Here is a 25,541-nt window from a genome sequence, read left to right on the forward strand (position 1 = left end):
GTGTGGAGAATGAGCTCTTCACCTCCGTCCCGTCTCCGTGTTTCTGGTCCGCGCGGGGCAAGCTTGCGTGGAGCTGGGGAAGGTGGTGGGGAGGGCCGTCACGCCCAGAGCGGCTGGTTGTTGGGAAGGCGCTAGTTTGCCCGTGTGCTGGAAGCTCTGTGTGCAGCCTCTCGGGCAGTAGGACCCTTGGCTTCCTCCACTTGGAGACAGCGGCGGAGGCGACGTGCGGCGTCAGGGTCGTATCCCCGTGTCCCAATTTGCGGCCCAGGCTTCAGGCAGGCCAAAGAGGCCTGGGCGGAGCGTGTGGCACCGTGCTGCTCTCTGGGCACCTGGTGGAGGGGAGGGTGCCCGGTGCCGACGGTTGCTGCGTTGGGTTTCTGCTCTTGTCGGTGTTGGCGCTTTTGTCTTTCATCCAACCCAGCCCTCCCTTCTATCCTGCAGGTCACCCCGTGGGCCGGAGGGCCCCAACCTTTCCGAGGACCAGACTGCGTGGCCTGCCCAGGGTGCGGCCCGTCGTCGCCCAGCAGGGCACTTACAACTGGTCCCCCTTGGTGCCCTGTGCAACCTGGCCCCACACCGCCAGCTGCTCCGCTCGGTAAGAGGAAAGCATAGTCTTCTGTTTCTTCCTGGAGTCACTGAAGAAGAAGGGCAGATCGCTCTCCGGGGCTACCCCGTGCACGGGCGGCCGTGAATGGGCTCACGGCCGTGTCCCTGTGGTCCCTTAGCAGACGCACTTGATGGACCGCGTCTTCCTCGTCCTTCCCTGGGGACGGAGGTGTCTGTTGTAGAGGGAAAGAGGGTCCTCTGACGGAGGGCAGACGTGTCGGTTCTGCACACGGGCTTTCAACAGACACCACGTTCCGGGCTCCCTGGAGGACAAGCCCGCCACTGTCACTGTCTGCAGCGAGTGGAGCCCTGAACTTCCACAGCTGATGATCGGTTATGGAAGACACACCCGAACCCGGGGCCTGTGGTCTCTTCAGTCATTGGTCCTGAGACCTGTCTCCCACTCGGTCTGATGTTAGACTTAGTGTGATACGGGGAAAAAGGCCTCAAAGATCTTTTGCGCTTCAGCAAACTAACATATTTTGTAAGGCAGTGAACAGTGAAAGAGTGTTTTGTATTTTATTTTATCTATGACGAGAAGCTAGTTGGCTCGGGGAAGGACATATGTAAGTGGTAAATAGAATGCTTGCTTAGCATGCCGAATTCCGTGTGCTCATTCCCGGTACCTCCATTTAAAAACAGAAGAAAAGAAAAAACAAAAACAAGGGCAAAATTCAAATGATAGAAATACATAGTGCGCAAACCCAACTTCCATATCCATTCTTTTTACGTGTTTTCCTCTTACTACTGGGTTTGAATTATATCCCAACCGTGACTTAAGCATTATTTTCAGAAAATGCTCTAACTCTTTGAAAGTCTTTTCTGCCACTTATGTTTTGACACATCCACGAACGGAGATAGACGCACATGGTGGTTTTAATATACATTCGTGAATATTCTCATTTATGTACCTGTAACTACATTTTACAGATGGTGTGTCAGTGCGCCACTTTACAGAAGAGAGAGGAAGAGAATCTTCCTGGGATGAGGTAAAGTCTCTTGTTGTTAATGTCCTTGTGTGACTATATAAGTACCAGGGGATTCTGAGACATAAACCGGGGGTTGGTGTGAGTGTGCATTTTCACGTTTGCATCTGCTCATGAGAATTTTTGACTTATGCTTTTAACTTACAGTTTAGGATGTGATTCTGTGCTTAATGCCGTAGGACTTGATAATGCACTTGTGTTCATTTTGCAGACTCACCTAGTGAAAACAGTGTCTGTGTGGGCATTCTTTTTTTCAGGGTCTTTCCCTTACAGTTTATTAGAGGATATTGAAAAGAAATTCATCCCTGGGAAAGTTAGGTGTACCTTGGAGTTGGTTCTTGTTTTAGCCGTCCTCACTTGAAATAATTTAAGTGAAGTTTCATTTTCAATGCAGCATGTTTTGTTTTCCCATTCCACAGCCAGTAAATGTGGTCTAGTTCCTTAATGCCTTACGCTGTTTCCCACCTGCTCCTTTTACTCAGGCTGCCCTTCCCCAAAGCCCCTCCACATCCCCTCTCTGCACTGGATCTCTCTTTTATGAAACAGTGCGGTCTTCCCAGCATTCCCTGAGCTATCCACGTGCAGGGGACTCTCCTGTTCTTTGTGGCGTTACTGTACCCATTCACCTCAATTGTAGAGCTGTTGAAATTTTTCTGTGCTGATTTGTTTTAATGGATCCAGTGCCTCTGGCAGAACAGAGAGGAGAATCTGCCTTTTATTTGTACCACCAGCTTCTCCCAGGATAGGGCTTATGTTCTATTAGCTTCGGTAAATAACTGTTGTCTACCTGACTGACTAAGCATAGGCACATGATCTGAAGTTCGGTTCCAGATTTGTCTTGTTTTGTGTTCCTAGGAAGGGGTGACTAATCCCGAAATTACAAAATCGGAGTACGCAACTGGGACTGTAGAAGTGGCTCCGCAGGAGCTGACGGATCATAAAACACTGACCTCTGTTGGTGGAACACACGGAGCTTATTATACTCTGGGTAAGATAGTGAACGTGGCTGGCATTTCTTGTTCTCTGTGCCTAGAAATTAGTGTGCTCTGGGGGGAAGGGTATATGTAGCTCAGCAGAAGAGAGAGTGCGGGCTTAGCATGCAGGAGTTCCTGGGGTCAGTATCCAGTTCCTCCAAGAAACGAGTGTGATACGGGGAAGGAAGGAAGGAAGGAAGGCTCAAAGGTTTTGTTTCGCTTCAGCAGTGTTTTCGCAGGAAAGCCTAATCCTCCATTCTTTTCTGTGGTTTTTAGCCGACGCGGGACCTGGCGCGGCTCCGGTTTGGTCCGGCAGTGACCGCCCAATTGCAGAGGCCCCGGAGGCCCAGGGAAGTGGGGTGGTCGTGCTGTGTTGGGCCTCGTTCTGGGAATGGTGATCTTCCCGTTCTCCCGGCAGCCGTTCTTGGCCTCGTCTGCAGACTGTGTTTCCTGTGACGAGTCTGGCGTGGCGTGTCACTGCCATTTTCAGATTCAAAACTCTTGCCCAGGAGACAGTGGGCTGCTTGTCCCGGGAGCCCGTCGCCTTGGCTGGTACCTGCAGGAGCCATGAGGGAGTGCTTAGGAGCCGGGGCCCGCATACATTGACTGTGTGTTTCTCGAAGCAGCGTGAGAAGAGTGAGCCCTCGCTCCACACTGACTTCTCCTGGCTCGGCTGACTCCTTCCTGACCTCCAGCACCTGGGGTTGCTCCTGGGTCACTGAGACGGATTTCTGTGTCGTCGTTCTTTTGACTGGTTTCCCGGCTCAGGCCAGGTGATTCTCCTGTTTAGAATGTCCATTCAGATCCTGGTAACTGGAAAAGGGGCAAAGACCTCCCTCCAGCTTTGTACGGTGTGCTTTGTGCAACTTGGAGTCTTCCTGGGTGTGGTAAACTTCACAGCCCGACACTGTCTTTTCTCGGGAGGTAAGTGTGCCATGGGCGCTGCCTAAAGTTGTACTCTGGGCAGAAAAGCCTGGCTCTAGGACATGGTGCGTTTGTAGTAGGGAATAGAGGCTGGAAATGAAAGAGCCCGCCGGGAAAATGCCTCCTTCCCTGCGGGGGAATTCCGATGCGCACCAGAGTGCGTACGTTGTGTTTGTCCCCAGCCCTGCGCCGGGTCGGGCCTGCCCTGGAAGCTGTCAGAGCTGCTCGTCGGTCTCATGGCACACGGTTGGGTTTTGCACACGAGCTGTTACAGTCCCTTTGGTGTCAGGTGTGGGGTTAAGACTCCCCACGTCACTGTCCCGTAGCACGCAGTTAAGGTGGGTTCCGTAGCGAACGTAAAATCCAGACGTCCCTGAGGATAAGGATGATTGTAGCGGAGCCTGTGTCCCTTCTGAGGACAGCCTTGCCCCTCAGGAGCCCTTGGCCAGCTCCGCCGAAGGATTCCGGAATGCACAGCTCCCCAGTGCACTTTGCGCCCAGGGGAAGCCCCTGCGGGGCGGAGGAGGGCCCTTTGTCAGGAGGGGGCAGAGAGGGCCTGGCAGGGTCCTGAAGGCAGAGACCTGCAGGCAGAGTGGTGACCCTGGTGCGGCTCTGCTTGCTCCTGTGGAGAATGAGCTCTTCACCTCCGTCCCGTCTCCGTGTACCTGGACGCGCCGGGCAAGCTTGTGTGGAGCTGGTGAAGGTGGCGGGGAGTGCCGTCCCCCCCAGGGCGGCTGGCTGTTGGGAAGGCGCTAGTTTGCCCGTGTGCTGAAAGCTCTGTGTGCAGCCTCTCGGGCAGGAGGACCCTTGGCTTCCTCCACTTGGAGACAGAGGCGGAGGCTACGTGCGGCGTCAGGGACGTATCCCCATGTCCCCCTGTGCGGCGCAGGCTGCAGGAAGGCCCCAGAGGCCTGGGCGGAGCGTGTGGCACCGTGCTGTTCCCTGGGCACCCGGTGGAGTGGAGGGTGCCCGGTGCCGACGGCTGCTGCGTTGGGTTTCGGCTCTTGTCGGTGTTGGCGCATTTTTCTGTCATCCAACCCAGCCCTCCCTTCTGTCCTGCAGGTCACCCCGTGGGCCGGAGGGCCCCAACTTTTCCGAGGACCAGCCTGCGTGGCCTGCCACGGGTGCGGCCCGTCGTCGCCCAGCTGGGCACCTGCACCTGGTCCCCCTTGGTGCCCTGTGCATCCTCGCCCCCCACTGCCAGCTGCTCCGCTTGGTATGAGGAAAGCATAGTCCATTGTTTCTTCCTTGAGTCACTGCAAAAGAAGGGCAGATCGCTCTCCGGGGCTTCCCCGTGCACGGGCGGCCGTGACTGGGCTCACGGCCGTGTCCCTCTGGTCCCTTAGCAGACGCACTTGATGGACCGCGTTTTCCCCGTCCTGCCCTGGGGAGGGAGGTGTCTGTTGTAGAGGGAAAGAGGGTCCTATGTCGGAGGGCAGACGGGTCGGTTCTGCACACGGGCCTTCAACAGACACCACATTCCGGGCTCCCTGGAGGACAAGCCCGCCCCTGTCACTGTCTGCAGCGATTGGAGCCCTGACTTTCCACAGCCGATGAACGGTTATGGAAGACACACCCAAACACGGGGCCTGTGGTCTCTTCAGTCATTGGTCCTGAGACCTGTCTCCCACTCTGTCTGATGTGAGACTTAGTGTGATACGGCGAAGAAGGCCTCAAATATCTTTTGCGCTTCAGCAAACTAACATGTTTTGTAAGGCAGTGAACTGTGAAATAGTGTTTTGTATTTTATTTTATCTATGAAGAGAATCTAGTTGACTCGGGGAATTACATACGTTAGTGGTAAATAGAATGATTGCTTAGCATGCCGAAATCCGTGTGCTCATTCCCGGTACCTCCATTTAAAAACAGAAGAAAAGAAAAAACAAAAACAAGGGCAAAATTCAAATGTTAGAAATACATATTGCGCAAACCCAACTTCCATATCTATTCTTTTTACGTGTTTTCCTCTTACTACTTGGTTTGAAATATATCCCAACCGTGACTTAAGCATTTTTTTCAGAAAATGCTCTAACTCTTTGAAAGTCTTTTCTGCCACTTTTGTTTTGACACATCCACGAACGGAGATAGATGCACATGGTTGTTTTAATATAAATTCGTGAATATTCTCATTAATGTATCTGTAACTACATTTTACAGATGGTGTGTCAGTGCGCCACTTTACAGAAGAGAGAGGAAGAGATTCTTCCTGGGATGAGGTACAGTCTCTTGATGTTAATGTCCTTGTGTGACTATATATGTACCAGGGGATTCTGAGAGATATACCGGGGGTTGGTGTGAGTGTGCATTTTCACGTTTGCATCTGCTGATGAAAATTTTTGACTTATGCTTTTAACTTACAGTTTAGGATGTGATTCTGTGCTTAATGCCGTAGGATTGGATAATGCACTTGTGTTCATTTTTCAGACTCACCTATTGAAAACAGTGTCTGTGAGGGCATTCTTTCTTCAGGGTCTTTCTCTTACAGTTTATTAGAGGATATTGAAAAGAAATTCATCCCTGGTAAAGTTAGGTGTATCTTCGAGTTGGTTCTTGTTTTAGCCGTCCTCACTTGAAATAATTTAAGTGATGTTTCATTTTCAAGGCAGCATGTTTTGTCTTCCCATTCCACAGCCAGTAACAGTGGTCTAGTTCCTTAATGCCTTACACTGTTTCCCACCTGCTCCTTTTACTCAGGCTGCCCTTCCCCAAAGCCCCTCCACATGCCCCCTCTGCGCTGGAACTCTCTTTTATGAAACAGTGTGGTCTTCCCAGCATTCCCTGAGCTATCCACGTGCAGGGGACTCTCCTGTGCTTTGTGGCTTTACTGTACACATTCACCTCAGTTGTAGAGCTGTTGAAATTTTTCTGTGCTGAATTGTTTTCATGGATCCTGTTCCTCTGGCAGAACACAGAAGAGAATCTTCCTTTTATTTGTACCGCCAGCTTCTCCCAGTATAGGGCTTATGTTCTGATAGCTTCGGTAAATAACTGTTGTCTACCTGACTGACTTAGCATAGGCACATGATCTGAAGTTCGGTTCCTGATTTGTCTTGTTTTGTGTTCCTAGGAAGGGGCGACCTATCCCGAAATTACAAAACCGGAGTACGCTACTGGGACTGTAGAAGTGGCTCTTCAGGAGCTTACGGATCATAAAACACTGACCTCTGTTGGTGGAGCACACGGAGCTTATTTAACACTGGGTAAGTTAGTGAACGTGGCTGGCATTTCTTGTTCTCTGTGCCTAGAAACTAGTGTGCTCTCGGGGGAAGGGTATATGTAGCTCAGCAGTAGAGAGAATGTGGGCTTAGCATGCAGGAGTTCCTGGGGTCAGTATCCAGCTCCTCCAAGAAACGAGTGTGATACGGGGAATGTAGGAAGGAAGGAAGGCTCAAACGTTTTGTTTCGCTTCAGCAGTGTCTTCGCAGGAAAGCCTAATCCTCTACCATTTTCTGTGGTTTTTAGCCGACGCGGGACCTGGCGCGGCTCCGGTGTGGCCCGGCAGCGCCCGCCCTCCTGCGGCGGCCCCGGAGGCCCAGGGAAGTGGGTTGGTCATGCTCTGTTGTGCCTCGTCCTGGGAAAGGTGATCTTCCCGTTCTCCCGGCAGCCGTTCCTGGCCTCGTCTGCAGACTATGTGTCCTGTGATGGGTCTGGCGTGGCGTGTCACTGCCTTTTTCAGACTCAAAACTCTTGCCCAGGAGCCAGTGGGCTGCTACTCCCGGGAGCCCTTCCCCTTGGCTGGTGCCTGCAGGAGCCATGCGGGGGTGCTTAGGAGCCGGGGCCCGCAGACTTTGTCTGTGGATTTCTCGAAGCAGCGTGAGGAGAGTGAGCCCTCGCTCCACACTGACTTCTCCTGGCTCGGCTGACTCCTTCCTGACCTCCTGCACCTGGGGTTGCTCCTGGGTCACTGAGACGGATTTCTGTTTCGTCGTTCTTTTGACTGGTTTCCCGGCTCAGGCCAGGTGATTCTCATGTTTAGAATGTCCATTCAGATCCTGGTAACTGGAAAAGGGGCAAAGCCCTCCCTCCACCTTTGTACGGTGTGCTTTGTGCAACTTGGAGTCTTCCTGGGTGTGGTAAACGTCACAGCCTGACACTGTCTTTTCTCGGGAGGTAAGTGTGCCTTGGCCGCTGCCTCCAGTTGTACTCTGGGCAGAAAAGCCTGACTCTCGGAGATGGTGCGTTTGTAGTAGGGAATAGAGGCTGGAAGTGAAAGAGCCCGCCGGGAAAATGCCTCCTTCCATGCGGGGGAATTCCGATGCGCACCAGAGTGCGTACGTTGTGTTAGTCCCCCACCCTGCGCCGGGACGGACCTGCCCTGGAAGCTGTCAGAGCTGCTCGTCGGTCTCATGGCACAAGGTGGGGTTTTGCGCACGAGCTGGTACAGTCCCTTTGGTGTCAGGTGTGGGGTTGAGACTCCGCACGTCACTCTCCCGTAGCACGCAGTTAGGTTGGGTTCCGTAGCGAACGTAAAATCCAGACGTCCCTGAGGATAGGGATGATTGTAGCGGAGCCTGAGTCCCTTCTGAGGACAGCCTTGTCCCCTCAGGAGCCCTTGGCCAGCTTCGCCGCAGGACTCCGTGATGCCCAGCACCCCAGGGCACTTTGCGCCCAGGGGAAGCCCCTGTGGGGCGGAGGAGGGCCGTTTGTGAGGAGGGGCCGTGAGGGCCTTGCAGGGTCCTGCAGGCAGAGCCCTGCAGGCAGAGCCCTGCAGGCAGAGCCCTGCAGGCAGAGCGGTGACCCTGGTGTGGCTCTGCTTGCTCGTGTGGAGAATGAGCTCTTCACCTCTGTCCCGTCTCCGTGTTCCTGGTCCGCGCCGGGCAATGTTCCGTGGAGCTGGGGAAGGTGGCGGGGAGGGCCGTCCCACCCAGAGCGGCTGGCTGTTGGGAAAGCGCTAGTTTGCCTGTGTGCTGGAAGCTCTGTGTGCAGCCTCTCGGGCAGGAGGACCCTTGGCTTCCTCCAATTGGAGACAGCGGCGGATGCGACGTGCGGCGTCAGGGTCGTATCCCCGTGTCCCCCTGTGCGGCCCAGGCTGCAGGCAGGCCCCAGAGGCCTGGGCGGAACGTGTGGCACCGTGCTGCTCTCTGGGCACCCTGTGGATGAGTGGGAGCCCGGTGCCGATGGCTGCTGCGTTGGGTTTCGGCTCTTGTCGGTGTTGGCGCTTTTGTCTGTCATCCAACCCAGCCCTCCCTTCTGTCCTGCAGGTCACCCCGTGGGCCGGAGGGCCCCAACTTTTCCGAAGACCAGCCTGCGTGGCCTGCCCCGGGTGCGGCCCGTCGTCGCCCAGCTGGGCACCTGCACCTGGTCCTCCTTGGTGCCCTGCGCAAAATTGCCCCCCACCGCCAGCTGCTCCGCTCGGTAAGAGGAAAGTATAGTCCTCTTTTTCTTCCTTGAGTCACTGCAGAAGAAGGGCAGATCGCTCTCCGGGGCTTCCCCGTGCACGGGCGGCCGTGACTGTGATCACGGCCGTGTCCCTCTTGTCCCTTAGCAGAAGAACTTGATGGACCGCGTCTTCCCATTCCTGCCCTGGGGAGGGAGTTGTCTGTTGTAGAGGGAAAGATGGTCCTCGAACGGAGGGCAGAACTATCGGTTCTGCACACGGGCCTTCAACAGACACCACGTTCCGGGCTCCCTGGAGGACAAGCCCGCCCCTGTCACTGAGTGCAGCGAGTGGAGCCCTGACTTTCCACAGCCGATGAACGATTATGGAAGACACACCCGAACCCGGGGCCTGTGGCCTCTTCAGGCATTGGTCCTGAGACCTGTCTCCCACTGGGTCTGATGTGAGACTTAGTGTGATACGGGGAAGAAGGCTTCAAAGATCTTTTGCGCTTCAGCAAACTAACATATTTTGTAAGGCAGTGAACCGTGAAAGAGTGTTTTGTATTGTATTTTATCTATGCCGAGAAGCTAGTTGACTCGGGGAATTACATAGTTTTGTGGTAAATAGAATGCTTGCTTAGCATGCCGAATTCCGTGTGCTCATTCCCGGTACCTCCATTTTAAAACAGAAGAAAAGAAAAAACAAAAAAGAGGGCAAACTTCAAATGTTAGAAATACATAGTGCGCAAACCCAACTTCACTATCCATTCTTTTTACGTGTTTTCCTCTTACTACTTGGTTTGAAATATATCCCAACCGTGACTTAAGCATTTTTTTCAGAAAATGCTCTAACTCTTTGAAAGTCTTTTCTGCCACTTTTGTTTTGACACATCCACGAACGGAGATAGACGCACATGGTGGTTTTAATATACATTCGTGAATATTTTTATTAATGTACCTGTAACTACATTTTACAGATGGTGTGTCAGTGCGCCACTTTACAGAATAGAGAAGAAGAGAATCTTCCTGGGATGAGGTACAGTCTCTTGTTGTTAATGTCCTTCTGTGACTATATAAGTACCAGGGGATTCTGAGACATATACCGGGGGTTGGTGTGAGTGTGCATTTTCACGTTTGCATCTGCTGATGAGAATTTTTGACTTATGCTTTTAACTTACAGTTTAGGATGTGATTCTGTGCTTAATGCCGTAGGACTGGATAATGCACTTGTGTTCATTTTCCAGACTCACCTAGTGAAACCAGTGTCTGTGTGGGCATTCTTTTTTTCAGGGTCTTTCCCTTACAGTTCATTAGAGGATATTGAAAAGAAATTCATCCCTGGGAAAGTTAGGTGTACCTTGGAGTTGGTTCATGTTTTAGCCCTCCTCACTTGAAATAATTTAAGTGATGTTTCATTTTCAAGGCAGCATGTCTTGTTTTCCCATTCCACCGCCAGTAAATGTGGTCTAGTTCCTTAATGCCTTACGCTGTTTCCCACCTGCTCCTTTTACTCAGGCTGCCCCTCCCCAAAGCCCCTCCACATCCCCCCTCTGCGCTGGATCTCTCTTTTACGAAACAGTGCGGTCTTCCCAGCATTCCCTGAGCTATCCACGTGCAGGGGACTCTCCTGTGCTTTGTGGCGTTACTGTGCACATTCACCTCAGTTGTAGAGCTGTTGAAATTTTTCTGTGCTGATTTGTTTTAATGGATCCAGTGCCTCTGGCAGAACAGAGAGGAGAATCTGCCTTTTATTTGTACCACCAGCTTCTCCCAGGATAGGGCTTATGTTCTGTTAGCTTCGGTAAATAACTGTTGTCTACCTGACTGACTTAGCATAGGTACATGATCTGAAGTTCGGTTCCTGATTTGTCTTGTTTTGTGTTCCTAGGAAGGGGTGACTAATCCCGAAATTACAAAATCGGAGTACGCAACTGGGACTGTAGAAGTGGCTCCGCAGGAGCTGACGGATCATAAAACACTGACCTCTGTTGGTGGAACACACGGAGCTTATTATACTCTGGGTAAGTTAGTGAACTTGGCTGGCATTTCTTGTTCTCTGTGCCTAGAAATTAGTGTGCTCTGGGGGGAAGGGTATATGTAGCTCAGCAGTAGAGAGAGTGCGGGCTTAGCATGCAGGAGTTCCTGGGGTCAGTATCCAGTTCCTCCAAGAAACGAGTGTGATACGGGGAAGGAGAAGGAAGGAAGGCTCAAAGGTTTTGTTTCGCTTCAGCAGTGTCTTCGCAGGAAAGCCTAATCCTCCATTCTTTTCTGTGGGTTTTAGCCGATGCGGGACCTGGCGCGGCTCCGGTTTGGTCCGGCAGCGACCGCCCACTTGCGGCGGCCCCGGAGGCCCAGGGAAGTGGGGTGGTCATGCTATGTTGGGCCTCGTCCTGGGAATGGTGATCTTCCCGTTCTCCCGGCAGCCGTTCTTGGCCTCGTCTGCAGAATGTGTGTCCTGTGACAGGTCTGGCGTGGCGTGTCACTGCCTTTTTCAGATTCAAAACTCTTGCCCAGGAGACAGTGGGCTGCTTCTCCTGGGAGCCCGTCACCTTGGCTGGTACCTGCAGGAGCCATGAGGGAGTGCTTAGGAGCCGGTTCCCGCAGACTTTGACTGTGTGTTTCTCGAAGCAGCGTGAGAAGAGTGAGCCCTCGCTCCACACTGACTTCTCCTGGCTCGGCTGACTCCATCCTGACCTCCAGCACCTGGGGTTGCTCCTGGGTCACTGAGACGGATTTCTGTGTCGTCGTTCTTTTGACTGGTTTCCCGGCTCAGGCCAGGTGATTCTCCTGTTTAGAATGTCCATTCAGATCCTGGTAACTGGAAAAGGGGCAAAGACCTCCCTCCAGCTTTGTACGGTGTGCTTTGTGCAACTTGGAGTCTTCCTGGGTGTGGTAAACGTCACAGCCCGACACTGTCTTTTCTCGGGAGGTAAGTGTGCCTTGGCCGCTGCCTCCAGTTGTACTCTGGGCAGAAAAGCCTGACTCTCGGAGATGGTGCGTTTGTAGTAGGGAATAGAGGCTGGAAATGAAAGAGCCCGCCGGGAAAATGCCTCCTTCCCTGCGGGGGAATTCCGATGCGCACCAGAGTGTGTACGTTGTGTTTGTCCCCAACCCTGCGCCGGGTCGGGCCTGCCCTGGAAGCTGTCAGAGCTGCTCGTCGGTCTCATGGCACACGGTTGGGTTTTGCGCACGAGCTTGTACAGTCCCTTTGGTGTCAGGTGTGGGGTTGAGACTCCCCACGTCACTGTCCCGTAGCACGCTGTTCGGGTGGGTTCCGTAGAGAACGTAAAATCCAGACGTCCCTGAGGATAGGGATGTTTGTAGCGGAGCCTGAGTCCCTTCTGAGGACAGCCTTGTCCCCTCAGGAGCCCTTGGCCAGCTCCGCCGAAGGATTCCGGAATGCACAGCTCCCCAGTGCACTTTGCGCCCAGGGGAAGCCCCTGCGGGGCGGAGGAGGGCCCTTTGTGAGGAGGGGGCAGAGAGGGCCTGGCAGGGTCCTGAAGGCAGAGACCTGCAGGCAGAGTGGTGACCCTGGTGCGGCTCTGCTTGCTCCTGTGGAGAATGAGCTCTTCACCTCCGTCCCGTCTCCGTGTACCTGGATGCGCCGGGCAAACTTGTGTGGAGCTGGTGAAGGTGGCGGGGAGTGCTGTCCCCCCCAGGGCGGCTGGCTGTTGGGAAGGCGCTAGTTTGCCCGTGTGCTGAAAGCTCTGTGTGCAGCCTCTCGGGCAGGAGGACCCTTGGCTTCCTCCACTTGGAGACAGAGGCGGAGGCTACGTGCGGCGTCAGGGACGTATCCCCATGTCCCCCTGTGGAGCGCAGGCTGCAGGAAGGCCCCAGAGGCCTGGGCGGAGTGTGTGGAACCGTGCTGTTCTCTGGGCACCCGGTTGAGGGGAGGGTGCCCGGTGCCGACGTCTGCTGCGTTGGGTTTCGGCTCTTGTCGGTGTTGGCGCATTTGTCTGTCATCCAACCCAGCCCTCCCTTCTGTCCTGCAGGTCACCCCGTGGGCCGGAGGGCCCCAACTTTTCCGAGGACCAGCCTGCGTGGCCTGCCCCGGGTGCGGCCCGACGTCGCCCAGCTGGGCACCTGCACCTGGTCCCCCTTGGTGCCCTGTGCAACCTCGCCCCCCACTGCCAGCTGCTCCGCTCGGTATGAGGAAAGCATAGTCCATTGTTTCTTCCTTGAGTCACTGCAAACGAAGGGCAGATCGCTCTCCGGGGCTTCCCCGTGCACGGGCAGCCGTGACTGGGCTCACGGCCGTGTCCCTCTGGTCCCTTAGCAGACGCACTTGATGGACCGCGTTTTCCCCGTCCTGCCATGTGGAGGGAGGTGTATGTTGTAGAGGGAAAGAGGGTCCTCTGACGGAGGGCGGACGTGTCGGTTCTGCACACGGGCCTTCAACAGACACCACGTTCCGGGCTCCCTGGAGGACAAGCCCGCCCCTGTCACTGTCTGCAGCGAGTGGAGCCCTGACTTTCCACAGCCGATGAACGGTTATGGAAGACACACCCAAACCCGGGGCCTGTGGTCTCTTCAGTCATTGGTCCTGAGGCCTGTCTCCCACTCGGTCTGATGTGAGACTTAGTGTGATACGGTGAAGAAGGCCTCAAAGATCTTTTGCGCTTCAGCAAACTAACATATTTTGTAAGGCAGTGAACTGTGAAATAGTGTTTAGTATTTTATTTTATCTATGAAGAGAATCTAGTTGACTCGGGGAATTACATACGTTAGTGGTAAATAGAATGATTGCTTAGCATGCCGAAATCCGTGTGCTCATTCCCGGTACCTCCATTTAAAAACAGAAGAAAAGAAAAAACAAAAACAAGGGCAAACTTCAAATGTTAGAAATACATATTGCGCAAACCCAAATTCCATATCTATACTTTTTACGTGTTTTCCTCTTACTACTTGGTTTGAAATATATCCCAACCGTGACTTAAGCATTTTTTCCAGAAAATGCTCTAACTCTTTGAAAGTCTTTTCTGCCACTTTTGTTTTGACACATCCACGAACGGAGATAGATGCACATGGTTGTTTTAATATAAATTCGTGAATATTCTCATTAATGTACCTGTAACTACATTTTACAGATGGTGTGTCAGTGCGCCACTTTACAGAAGAGAGAGGAAGAGGTTCTTCCTGGGATGAGGTACAGTCTCTTGTTGTTAATGTCCTTGTGTGACTATATATGTACCAGGTGATTCTGAGACATATACTGGGGGTTGGTGTGAGTGTGCATTTTCACGTTTGCATCTGCTGATGAGAATTTTTGACTTATGCTTTTAACTTACAGTTTAGGATGTGATTCTGTGCTTAATGTTGTAGGACTGGATAATGCACTTGTGTTCATTTTCCAGACTCACCTAGTGAAACCAGTGTCTGTGTGGGCATTCTTTATTTCAGGGTCTTTCCCTTACAGTTTATTAGAGGATATTGAAAAGAAATTCATCCCTGGGAAAGTTAGGTGTATCTTGGAGTTGGTTCTTGTTTTAGCAGTCCTCACTTGAAATAATTAAAGTGATGTTTCATTTTCAAGGCAGCATGTTTTGTCTTCCCATTCCACCGCCAGTAACAGTGGTCTAGTTCCTTAATGCCTTACACTGTTTCCCACCTGCTCCTTTTACTCAGGCTGCCCTTCCCCAAAGCCCCTCCACATACCCCCTCTGTGCTGGAACTCTCTTTTTTGAAACAGTGCGGTCTTCCCAGCATTCCCTGAGCTATCCACGTGCAGGGGACTCTCCTGTGCTTTGTGGCTTTACTGTACACATTCACCTCAGTTGTAGAGCTGTTGAAATTTTTCTGTGCTGATTTGTTTTCATGGATCCTGTGCCTCTGGCAGAACAGAGAGGAGAATCTGCCTTTTATTTGTACCGCCAGCTTCTCCCAGTATAGGGCTTATGTTCTGATAGCTTCGGTAAATAACTGTTGTCTACCTGACTGACTTAGCATAGGTACATGATCTGAAGTTCGGTTCCTGATTTGTCTTGTTTTGTGTTCCTAGGAAGGGGCGACCTATCCCGAAATTAAAAAACCGGAGTACGCTACTGGGACTGTAGAAGTGGCTCCGCAGGAGCTTACGGATCATAAAACACTGACCTCTGTTGGTGGAGCACACGGAGCTTATTTAACACTGGGTAAGTTAGTGAACGTGGCTGGCATTTCTTGTTCTCTGTGCCTAGAATCTAGTGTGCTCTCGGGGGAAGGGTATATGTAGCTCAGCAGTAGAGAGAATGCGGGCTTAGCATGCAGGAGTTCCTGGGGTCAGTATCCAGCTCCTCCAAGAAACGAGTGTGATACGGGGAATGACGGAAGGAAGGAAGGCTCAAACGTTTTGTTTCGCTTCAGCAGGGTCTTCGCAGGAAAGCCTAATCCTCTACCATTTTCTGTGGTTTTTAGCCGACGCGGGACCTGGCGCAGCTGCGGTGTGGCCCGGCAGCGCCCGCCCTCCTGCGGCGGCCCCGGAGGCCCAGGGAATTGGGGAGGTCATGATCTGTTGGGCCTTTTCCTGGGAAAGGTGATCTTCCCGTTCTCCCGGCAGCCGTTCCTGGCCTCGTCTGCAGACTATGTGTCCTGTGATGGGTCTGGCGTGGCGTGTCACTGCCTTTTTCAGACTCAAAACTCTTGCCCAGGAGCCAGTGGGCTGCTTCTCCCGGGAGCCCTTCGCCTTGGCTGGTGCCTGCAGGAGCCATGAGTGAGTGCTTAGGAGCCGGGGCCCGCAGACCATGTCTGTGGATTTCTCCAAGCAGCGTGAGGAGAGTGAGCCCTCGCTCCACACTGACTTCTCCTGGCTCGGCTGACTCCTTCCTGACCTCCTGCACCTGGGGTTGCTCCTGGGTCACTGAGACGGATTTCTGTGTCGTCGTTCTTTTGACTGGTTTCCCGGCTCAGGCCAGGTGATTCTCATGTTTAGAATGTCCATTCAGATCCTGGTAACTGGAAAAGGGGCAAAGACCTCCCTCCAGCTTTGTACGGTGTGCTTTGTGCAACTTGGAGTCTTCCTGGGTGTGGTAAACGTCACAGCCCGACACTATCTTTTCTCGGGAGGTAAGTGTGCCTTGGCCGCTGCCTCCAGTTGTACTCTGGGCAGAAAAGCCTGACTCTCGGAGATGGTGCGTTTGTAGTAGGGAATAGAGGCTGGAAGGGAAAGAGCCCGCCGTGAAAATGCCTCCTTCCCTGCGGGGGAATTCCGATGCGCACCAGAGTGCGTACGTTGTGTTTGTCCCCAACCCTGCGCCGGGACGGGCCTGCCCTGGAAGCTGTCAGAGCTGCTCGTCGGTCTCATGGCACAAGGTGGGGTTTTGCGCACGAGCTCTTACAGTCCCTTTGGTGTCAGGTGTGGGGTTGAGACTCCGCACGTCACTCTCCCGTAGCACGCAGTTAGGTTGGGTTCCGTAGCGAACGTAAAATCCAGACGTCCCTGAGGATAGGGATGATTGTAGCGGAGCCTGAGTCCCTTCTGAGGACAGCCTTGTCCCCTCAGGAGCCCTTGGTCAGCTCCGCCGCAGGACTCCGGGATGCCCAGCACCCCAGGGCACTTTGCGCCCAGGGGAAGCCCCTGTGGGGAGGAGGAGGGCCGTTTGTGAGGAGGGGCCGAGAGGGCCTTGCAGGGTCCTGCAGGCAGAGCCCTGCAGGCAGAGCCCTGCAATCAGAGCCCTGCAGGCAGAGCGGTGACAATGGTGCGGCTCTGCTTGCTCGTGTGGAGAATGAGCTCTTCATCTCTGTCCCGTCTCCGTGTTCCTGGTCCGCGCCGGGCAAGCTTGCGTGGAGCTGGGGAAGGTGGTGGGGAGGGCCGTCCCACCCAGAGCGGCTGGCTGTTGGGAAAGCGCTAGTTTGCCTGTGTGCTGGAAGCTCTGTGTGCAGCCTCTCGGGCAGGAGGACCCTTGGCTTCCTCCACTTGGAGACAGCGGCGGATGCGACGAGCGGCGTCAGGGTCGTATCCCCGTGTCCCCCTGTGCGGCCCAGGCTGCAGGCAGGCCCCAGAGGCCTGGGCGGAACATGTGGCACCGTGCTGGTCTCTGGGCACCCGGTGGAGGAGTGGGTGCCCGGTGCCGACGGCTGCTGCGTTGGGTTTTGTCTCTAGTCGGTTTTGGCGCTTTTGTCTGTCATCCAACCCAGCCCTCCCTTCTGTCCTGCAGGTCACCCCGTGGGCCGGAGGGCCCCAAATTTTCCGAAGACCAGCCTGCGTGGCCTGCCCCGGGTGCGGCCCATCGTGGCCCAGCTGGGCACCTGCACCTTGTCCTCCTTGGTGCCCTGTGCAACCTCGCCCCCCACCGCCAAAAGCTCCGCTCTGTAAGAGGAAAGCATAGTCCTCTGTTTCTTCCTTGAGTCACTGCAGAAGAAGGGCAGATCGCTCTCCGGGGCTTCCCCGTGCACGGGCGGCCGTGACTGTGATCACGGCCGTGTCCCTCTGGTCCCTTAGCAGAAGAACTTGATGGACTGCGTCTTCCCATTCCTGCCCTGGGGAGGGAGTTGTCTGTTGTAGAGGGAAAGATGGTCCTCGAACGGAGGGCAGACCTATCGGTTCTGCACACGGGCCTTCAACAAACACCACGTTCCGGGCTCCCTGGAGGACAAGCCCGCCCCTGTCACTGTCTGCAGCGAGTGGATCCCTGACATTCCACAGCCGATGATCGGTTATGGAAGACACACCCGAATCCGGGGCCTGTGGTCTCTTCAGTCATTTGTCCTGTGACCTGTCTCCCACTCGGTCTGATGTAAGACTTAGTGTGATACGCGGTATAAGGCCGCAAAGATCTTTTGCGCTTCAGCAAACTAACATGTTTTGTAAGGCAGTGAACCGTGAAAGAGTGTTTTGTATTTTATTTTATCTATGCCGAGAAGCTAGTTGACTCGGGGAATTACATAGTTTTGTGGTAAATAGAATGCTTGCTTAGCATGCCGAATTCCGTTTGCTCATTCCCGGTACCTCCATTTAAAAACAGAAGAAAATAAAAAACAAAAACAAGAGCAAACTTCAAATGTTAGAAATACATAGTGCGCAAACCCAAATTCCATATCCATTCTTTTTACGTGTTTTCTTCTTACTACTTGGTTTGAAAGATATCCCAACCGTGACTGAAGCATTTTTTTCAGAAAATGCTCTAACTCTTTGAAAGTCTTTTCTGCCACTTTTGTTTTGACACATCCACGAACGGAGATAGACACACATGGTTGTTTAATATACATTCGTGAATATTCTCATTAATGTACCTGTGACTACATTTCACAGATGGTGTGTCAGTGCGCCACTTTACAGTAGGGAGAGGAAGAGAATCTTCCTGGGATGAGGTACAGTCTCTTGTTGTTAATGTCCTTGAGTGACTATATATGTACCAGGGGATTCTGAGACATAAACCGGGGGTTGGTGTGAGTGTGCATCTTCACGTTTGCATCTGCTGATGAGAATTTTTGACTTATGTTTTTAACTTACAGTTTAGGATGTGATTCTGTGCTTAATGCCGTAGGACTGGATAATGCACTTGTGTTCAATTTCCAGACTCACCTAATGAATCCAGTGTCTGTATGTGCATTCTTGTTTTCAGGGTCTTTCCATTACAATTCATTAGAGGATATTGAAAAGAAATTCATCCCTGGGAAAGTTAGGTGCATCTTGATGGTGGTTCTTGTTTTAGCCGTTCTCACTTGAAATTAATTAAGTGATGTTTCATTTTAAAGGCAGCAAGTTTTGTTTTCCCTTTCCACCACCAGTAACAGTGGTCTAGTTTCCTTAATGCCTTACGGTGTTTCTCACCTGCTCCTTTTACTCAGGCCGCCCTTCCCGAAATCCCATCCAAATCCCCCCTCTGCACTGAATCTCTCTTTTACGAAACAGTGCGGTCTTCCCAGCATTCCCTGAGTTATCCACGTGCAGCGGACTCTCCTGTCCTTTGTGGAGTTACTGTACCCGTTCATCTCAGTTGTAGAGCTGTTGAAACTTTTATGTGCTGATTTGTTTTCATGGATCCTGTGCCTCTGGAAGAACAGAGAGGAGAATCTGCCTTTTATTTTTTACCGCCAGCTTCTCCCAGGATAAGGCTTATGTTCTGATAGCTTCGGTAAATAACTGTTGTCTAACTGAATGAATAAGCGTAGGCACATGTTCTGAACTTCGGTTCCTGATTTATCTTGTTTTGTGTTCCTAGGAAGGGGAGACTTAGCCCGAAATTACAAAACCGGAGTACGCTACTGGGACTGTAGAATTGGCTCTGCAGGAGCTGACGGATCATAAAACACTGACCACTGTTGGTGGATCACACGGAGCTTATTATACACTGGGTAAGTTAGTGAACGTGGCTGGCATTTCTTGTTCTCTCTGACTAGAAATTAGTGTGCTCTGGGGGGAAGGGTATATGTAGCTCAGCAGTAGAGCGAATGCGGGCTTAGCATGCAGGAGTTCCTGGGGTCAGTATCCAGTTCCTCCAATTAACGAGTGTGATACGGGGAAGGAAGGAAAGAAGGAAGGAAGGCGCAAAGGTTTTGATTCGCTTCAGCAGTGTCTTCGAAGGAAAGTCTAATCCTTCATTCTTTTCTGTGGTTTTTAGCCGATGCAGGACCTGGCGCGGCTCCGGTGTGGCCCGGCAGCGCCCGCCCCCCTGCGGCGGCCCCGGAGGCCCAGGGAAGTGGGGTGGTCATGCTCTGTTGGGCCTCGTCCTGGGAAAGGTGATCTTCCCGTTCTCCCGGCAGCCGTTCCTGGAATCGTCTGCAAACTGTTTGTCCTGTGACGGGTCTGGCGTGGCGTGTCGCTGCCTTTTTCAGACTCAAAACTCTTTCCCAGGAGCCAGTGGGCTGCTTCTCCCGGGAGCCCGTTGCATTGGCTGGAGCCTGCAGGAGCAATGAGTGAGTGCTTAGGAGCCGGGGCCCGCAGACTTTGACAGTGGGTTTCACGAAGCAGCATGAGGAGAGTGAGCCCTCGCTCCACACTGACTTCTCCTGGCTCAGCTGACTCCTTCCTGACCTCCTGCACCTAGGGTTGCTCCTGGGTCACTGAGATGGGTTTCTGTGTCGTCGTTCTTTGGACTGGTTTCCCGGCTCAGGCCAGGTTATTCTCCTGTTTAGAATGTCCATTCAGATCCTGGCAACTGGAAAAAGGGCAAAGCCCGCCCTCCAGCTTTGTACGGTGTGCTTTGCGCAACTTGGAGTCTTCCTGGGTGTGGTAAGCTTCACAGCCCGACACGGTCTTTTCTCGGGAGGTAAGTGTGTCTTGGCCACTGCCTCCAGTTGTACTCTGGGCAGAAAAGCCTGGCTCTCGGAGATGGTGCGTATTTAGTAGGGAATAGAGGCTGAAAGGGAAAGAGCCCGCCGGGAAAATGCCTCCTTCCCTGCGGGGGAATTCCGATGCGCACCAGAGTGCGTACGTTATGTTTGTCCCCCAACCTGCGCCGGGTCGGGCCTGCCCTGGAAGCTGTCAGAGCTGCTCGTCGTTCGCATGGCACACCGTGGGGTTTTTGTGCACGAGCTGGTATAGTCCCTTTGGTGTCAGGTGTGGGAATGAGACTCCCAACGTCACTCACCCGTAGCACGCAGGTAGGGTGCGTTCCGTAGCGAACGTAAAATCCAGACGTCCCTGAGGATAGGGATGATTGAAGCGGAGCCTGAGTCCCTTCTGAGGACAGCCTTGTCACCTCGGGAGCCCATGGCCAGCTCCGCCGCAGGACTCTGGGATGCCCAGCTCCCCAATGCTCTTTGCGCCCAGGGGCAGCCCTTGCGTTGAGGAGGAGGGCCCTTTGTGAGGAGGGGGCAGAGAGGGCCTGACAGGGTCCTGAAGGCAGAGCCCTGCAGGCAGAGTGGTGACCCTGGTGCGGCTCTGCTTGCTCGTGTGGAGAATGAGCTCTTCACGTCCGTCCTGTCTCTGTGTTCCTGGTCCGCGCCGGGCAAGCTTGCGTGGAGCTGGGGAAGGTGGCGGGGAGGTCCGTCCCCCCCAGAGCGGCTGGCTGTTGGGAAGGCGCTAGTTTGCCCCTGTGCTGGAAGCTCTCTGTGCAGCCTCTCGGGCAGGAGGACCCTTGGCTTCCTCCACTTGGAGACAGCGGCGGCGGCGACGTGCGGCCTCATGGACGTAACCCCGTGTCCCCCTGTGTGGCCCAGGATGCAGGCAGGCCCCAGAGTTTTGGGCGGAGCGTGTGGCACCATGCTGCTCTCTTGGAACCCGGTTGAGGGGAGGGTGCCCGGTGCCGACGTCTGCTGCGTTGGGTTTCGGCTCTTGTCGGTGTTGGCGCTTTTGTCTGTCATCCAACCCAGCCCTCCCTTCTGCCCTGCAGGTCACCCCGTGTGCCGGAGGGCCCCAAACTTCCCGAGGACCAGCCTGTGTGGCCTGCCCCGGGTGCGGCCCTTCGTCGCCCAGCTGGGCACCTGCACCTGGTCCCCCTTGGTGCCCTGTGCATCCTCGCCCCCCACCGCCAGCTGCTCCGCTCGGTAAGAGGAAAGCATAGTCCTCTGTTTCTTCCTTGAGTCACTGCAGAAGAAGGGCAGATCGCTCTCTGGGGCTTCCCCGTGCACGGGCGCCCGTGACTGGGCTCACGGCCGTGTCCCTCTTGTCCCTTAGCAGACGCACTTGATGGACCGCATATTCCCCATCCTGCCCTGGGGAGGGTTTTGTCTGTTGTAGAGGGAAAGTGGGTCCTCTGACGGAGGGCAGACCTGTCGGTTCTGCACACGGGCCTACAACAGATACCACGTTCTGGGATCCCTGGAGGAGAAGCCCGCCCCTGTCTCTGTCTGCAGTGAGTGGAGCCCTGATCTTCCACAGCCGATTATCGGTTATGGAAGACACACCAGAACCCGGGGCCTGTGGTCTCTTCAGTCAAGGGTCCTGAGACCTGTCTCCCACTCGGTCTGAAGTGAAACTTATTGTGATACGGGGAAGAAGGCTTCAAAGATCTTTTGCGCTTCAGCAAACTAACATGTTTTGTAAGGCAGTGAACCGTGAAACAGTGTTTTGTATTTTATTTTATCTATGCCGAGAAGCTAGTTGACTCGGGGAAGGACATAGGTTAGTGGTAAAGAGAATGCTTGCTTTGCATGCCGAATTCCGTGTGCTCATTCCAAGTACCTCCATTTAAAAACAGAAGAAAAGAAAAAACAAAAACAAGAGCAAACTTCAAATGTTAGAAATATATAGTGCGCAAATCCAACTTCCATATCCATTCTTTTTACGTGTTTTCCTCTTACTACTTGGTTTGAAATATATCCCAACCGTGACTTAAGCATTATTTTCAGAAAATGCTCTAACTCTTTGAAAGTCTTTTCTGCCACTTTTGTTTTGACACATCCACGAACGGACATAGACGCACATGGTGGTTTTAATATACATTCGTGGATATTCTCATTAATGTACCTGTAACTACATTTTACAGATGGTGTGTCAGGGCGCCACTTTACAGAAGAGAGAGGAAGAGAATCTTCCTGGGATGAGGTACAGTCTCTTGTTGTTAATGTCCTTGTGTGACTATATAAGTACCAGGGGATTTTGAGACATAAACCGTGGGTTGGTGTTAGTGTGCATCTTCACGTTTGAATCTGCTGATGAGAATTTTTGACTTATGCTTTTAACTTACAGTTTAGGATGTGATTCTGTGCTTAATGCCGTAGGACTGGATAATGTACTTGTGTTCATTTTCCAGACTCACCTTTTGAAACCAGTGTCTGTGTGGGCATTCTTTTTTTCAGGGTCTTTCCCTTAAACTTTATTAGAGGATATTGAAAAGAAATTCATCCCAGGGAAAGTTAGTTGTATCTTGGAGTTGGTTCTTGTTTTAGCCGTCCTCACTTGAAATAAATTAAGTGATGTTTCATTTTCAAGGCAGCATGTTTTGTCTTCCCATTCCACCGCCAGTAACAGTGGTCTAGTTTCCTTAATGCCTTACGCTGTTTCCCACCTGCTCCTTTAACACAGGCTGCCATTCCCCAAAGCCCCTCCACATACCCCCTCTGCGCTGGATCTATCTTTTACGACACAGTGCGGTCTTCCCAGCATTCCCTGAGCTATCCACGTGCAGGGGACTCTCCTGTGCTTTGTGGCGTTACTGTACCCATTCACCTCAGTTGTAGAGCTGTTGAAATTTTTCTGTGCTGATTTGTTTTCATGGATCCCGTGCCTCTGGCAGAACAGAGAGGAGAATCTGCCTTTTATTTGTACCGCCAGCTTCTCCCAGGATAGGGCTTATGTTCTGATAGCTTCGGTAAATAACTGTTGTCTACCTGACTGACTAAGCGTAGGCACATCATCTGAAGTTCGGTTCCTGATTTGTCTTGTTTTGTGTTCCTAGGAAGGGGCGACTAATCCCGAAATTACAAAACCGGAGTACGCTACTGGGACTGTAGTAGTGGCTCCGCAGGAGCTGACGGATCATAAAACACTGACCTCTGTTGGTGGAGAACACGGAGCTTATTATACACTGGGTAAGTTAGTGAACGTGGCTGGCATTTCTTGTTCTCTGTGCCTAGAAATTAGTGTGCTCTGGGGGAAGGGTATATGTAGCTCAGCAGTAGAGAGAATGCAGGCTTAGCATGCAGGAGTTCCTGGGGTCAGTATCCAGTTCCTCCAAGAAACGAGTGTGATACGGGGAAGGAAGAAAGGAAGGAAGGCTCAAAGATTTTGTTTCGCTTCAGCAGTGTCTTCGCAGAAAAGCCTAATCCTCCATTCTTTTCTGTGGTTTTTAGCCGACGCGGGACATGGCGCGACTCCGGTTTGGTCCGGCAGCGACCGCCCTCCTGCGGCGGCCCCGGGGGCCCAGGGAAGTGCGGTGGTCATGCTCTGTTGGGCCTCGTCCTGGGAATGGTGATCTTCCCATTCTCCCGGCAGCCGTTCTTGGCCTCGTCTGCAGACTGTGTGTCCTGTGACGGGTCTGGCGTGGCGTGTCACTGCCTTTTTCAGATTCAAAACTCTTGCCCAGTCGACAGTGGGCTGCTTCTCCCGGGAGCCCGTCGCCTTGGCTGGTGCCTGCAGGAGCCATGAGGGAGTGCTTAGGAGCCGGGGCCCGCAGACTTTGACTGTGTGTTTCTTGAAGCAGCGTGAGGAGAGTGAGCCCTCGCTCCACACTGACTTCTCCTGGCTCGGCTGTCTCCTTCCTGACCTCCTGCATCTGGGGTTGCTCCTGGGTCACTGAGACTGATTTCTGTGTCGTCGTTCTTTTGACTGGTTTCCCGGCTCAGGCCAGGTGATTCTCCTGTTTAGAATGTCCATTCAGATCCTGGTAACTGGAAAAGGGGCAAAGACCTCCCTCCAGCTTTGTACGGTGTGCTTTGTGCAACTTGGAGTCTTCCTGGGTGTGGTAAACGTCACAGCCCGACACTGTCTTTTCTCGGGAGGTAAGTGTGCCTTGGGCGCTGCCTCCAGTTGTACTCTGGGCAGAAAAGCCTGGCTCTCGGAGATGGTGCGTTTGTAGTAGGGAATAGAGGCTGGAAGGGAAAGAGCCCGCCGGGAAAATGCCTCCTTCCCTGCGGGGGAATTCCGATGCGCACCAGAGTGCGTACGTTGTGTTTGTCCCCAAACCTGCGCCGTGTCGGGCCTGCCCTGGAAGCTGTCAGAGCTGCTCGTCGGTCTCATGGCACACGGTTGGGTTTTGCGCACGAGCTGGTACAGTCCCTTTGGTGTCAGGTGTGGGGTTGAGACTCCCCACGTCACTGTCCCGTAGCACGCAGTTAGGGTGGGTTCCGTAGCGAACGTAAAATCCAGACGTCCCTGAGGATAGGGATGTTTGTAGCGGAGCCTGAGTCCCTTCTGAGGACAGCCTTGTCCCCTCAGGAGCCCTTGGCCAGCTCCGCCGCAGGATTCTGGAATGCCCAGCACCCCAGTGCACTTTGCTCCCAGGGGAAGCCCCTGGGGGGCGGAGGAGGGCACTTTGTGAGGAGGGGGCCGAGAGGGCCTGGCAGGGTCCTGAAGGCAGAGACCTGCAGGCAGAGCGGTGACCCTGGTTCGGCTCTGCTTGCTCCTGTGGAGAATGAGCTCTTCACCTCCGTCCCACCTCCGTGTACCTTGCCGCGCCGGGCAAGCTTGCGTGGAGCTGGGGATGGTGGCGGGGAGGGCCAACCCCCCAGAGCGGCTGGCTGTTGGGAAGGCGCTAGTTTGCCCGTGTGCTGAAAGCTCTGTGTGCAGCCTCTCGGGCAGGAGGACCCTTGGCTTCCTCCACTTGGAGACAGAGGCGGAGGCGACGTGCGGCTTCAGGGTCGTATCCCCATGTCCCTCTGTGTGGTGCAGGCTGCAGGAAGGCCCCAGAGGCCTGGGCGGAGCGTGTGGCACCGTGCTGTTCTCTGGGCACCCGGTGGAGGGGAGGGTGCCCGGTGCTGACGGCTGCTGCGTTGGGTTTCGGCTCTTGTCGGTGTTGGCGCATTTGTCTGTCATCCAACCCAGCCCTCCCTTCTGTCCTGCAGGTCACCCCGTGGGCCGGAGGGCCCCAAACTTTCCGAGGAACTGCCTGCGTGGCCTACCCCGGGTGCGGCCCGTCGTCGCCCAGCTGGGCACATGCACCTGGTCCCCCTTGGTGCCCTGTGCATCCTCGCCCCCCACCATCAAATGCTCCGCTCGGTATGAGGATAGCATAGTCCATTGTTTCTTCCTTGAGTCACTGCAAAAGTAGGGCAGATCGCTCTCCCGGGCTTCCCCGTGCACGGGCGGCCGTGACTGGGCTCACGGCCGTGTCCCTCTGGTCCCTTAGCAGACGCACTTGATGGACCGCGTTTCCCCTTCCTGCCCTGGGGAGGGAGGTGTCTGTTGTAGAGGGAAAGAGGGTCCACTGACGGA

At 53.7% G+C, this 25,541-nt stretch overlaps 1 long non-coding RNA gene across 2 annotated transcripts; it reads left to right on the top strand.

Moving 5' to 3' along the window:
• Positions 1-435: 435 nt before the first annotated feature.
• Positions 436-15,833, top strand: LOC141574875 (uncharacterized). Of its 2 annotated transcripts, none has more exons than XR_012502003.1 (16): positions 436-595; positions 1,537-1,595; positions 2,448-2,580; positions 2,843-3,490; positions 4,553-4,706; positions 5,648-5,706; positions 6,558-6,690; positions 6,953-7,846; positions 8,692-8,845; positions 9,787-9,845; positions 10,698-10,830; positions 11,438-11,587; positions 12,802-12,955; positions 13,897-13,955; positions 14,808-14,940; positions 15,345-15,833. It is a non-coding gene; the product is annotated as an uncharacterized LOC141574875 (long non-coding RNA). The 2 variants fall into 2 exon arrangements; XR_012502004.1 differs by having other exon boundaries at positions 11,441-11,587.
• The last annotated feature ends 9,708 nt before the right edge of the window (positions 15,834-25,541 follow it).

The sequence above is a fragment of the Camelus bactrianus genome, chromosome 23, assembly GCF_048773025.1.
Source record: "Camelus bactrianus isolate YW-2024 breed Bactrian camel chromosome 23, ASM4877302v1, whole genome shotgun sequence".
NCBI lineage: Eukaryota > Metazoa > Chordata > Mammalia > Artiodactyla > Camelidae > Camelus > Camelus bactrianus.